The 1,071-nt window shown below is 33.4% G+C and overlaps 1 protein-coding gene across 8 annotated transcripts in view; it reads left to right on the forward strand.

The window, feature by feature from the left end:
- Window positions 1–421: 421 nt before the first annotated feature.
- Window positions 422–1,071, forward strand: part of LOC106775743 (bystin-like) — a 7,993-nt gene continuing 7,343 nt past the window's right edge. For 6 of the 8 annotated variants that reach the window (XM_014662938.2, XM_014662913.2, XM_022778635.1 and 3 more), the window contains exon 1: window positions 422–747. The gene's annotated coding sequence lies outside the window, so the exon portion shown is untranslated. Of the gene's footprint in view, window positions 844–1,071 lie in introns of all 8 variants that reach the window. The other 2 variants (XM_022778634.1, XM_022778638.1) reach the window with 1 other exon arrangement.

Genomic DNA, 1,071 nt, shown 5'->3' on the forward strand with positions numbered 1-1,071 from the left:
ATTCAAAATACGCAATTTATTTATACCATATATTTTTAATTGTGTGGACGTAGATATTAATATTTTCCAACGTATTTAGAATACATGTAATTACATTGGAACTAAGAAAGATGCTTATTTTCTATTTAGCACTAAATTAAAATTAACTACTTCACTTCAACTTTAATCGGATTCAAAAAAATAAAAGAAATTTATTCGAAAATTTTAACAATTTTTTATTTTATTTAACTCACAACATTTATATATTTCATTTGTTTAAAATTTAAAATAATATAATAATTGTAATAATAAAAGTTAGTAAATCTGAAATTAAAGTATTCATTGTTTCAGAAAAACTTAATATTATTTTTTTTTAAAAAAAAATGTACATAAAAATTATCTTTTTTAAAATATATCTTTCCCAAACGATAGCCTTTTTTTTTTTTTTTTATGAAAACGACCTCGTGCTCCAGAGGCGGATCAAAGGCACCTAGGAGCATACTTCGGTGTACCATATACAGCGGCATACCTTTCTCACTGTGTCAAAGCCTCTTTACTTTTGAAGACTCGCCGCCCTTGAAGTCTTGTTGCCGTAGAAGGTTCTCGCTGTCGAAGGCTTGTCACCGTCGAAGGCTCACCGTCGTCGAAGGCTCACCGCCGTCGAAGGCTCGCCGCCGTCGAAGGCTCGCTGCTGTCAAAGGCTTTGCTGCACTCGTCGCCGAACTATCCAAGGCTTTGCCGCACTCTGCCGTCGCCGAACTGTCGAAGGTTCTACCACCATCGAAGATTCTTGAGAACAGTTCTCCTTTAGCTATTTCATATTTCATATTTGGGTCGTTTAAAAATATTTTATGACAACTTAAGGTTAGAAAATATTACATTTTTGTTTAAAAGTGTACATAACAGAATAGGATATTCCATTTTTGTTTTGTTCGTGCACCAAATGCTACGTAGGTGTTTCTAGAACTTGTTGTTGATCAGGATTGATGTCTGGATAAAAACATATGCTGTGGTTGATATTCCATTAATGAGAACGAGTGTTGTCACTCCCATGTTTCCGTTATCTCCAATTCAAATGATTATTAGATAAAA

The sequence above is a fragment of the Vigna radiata genome, chromosome 2 (assembly GCF_000741045.1).
Source record: "Vigna radiata var. radiata cultivar VC1973A chromosome 2, Vradiata_ver6, whole genome shotgun sequence".
Lineage (NCBI taxonomy): Eukaryota > Viridiplantae > Streptophyta > Magnoliopsida > Fabales > Fabaceae > Vigna > Vigna radiata.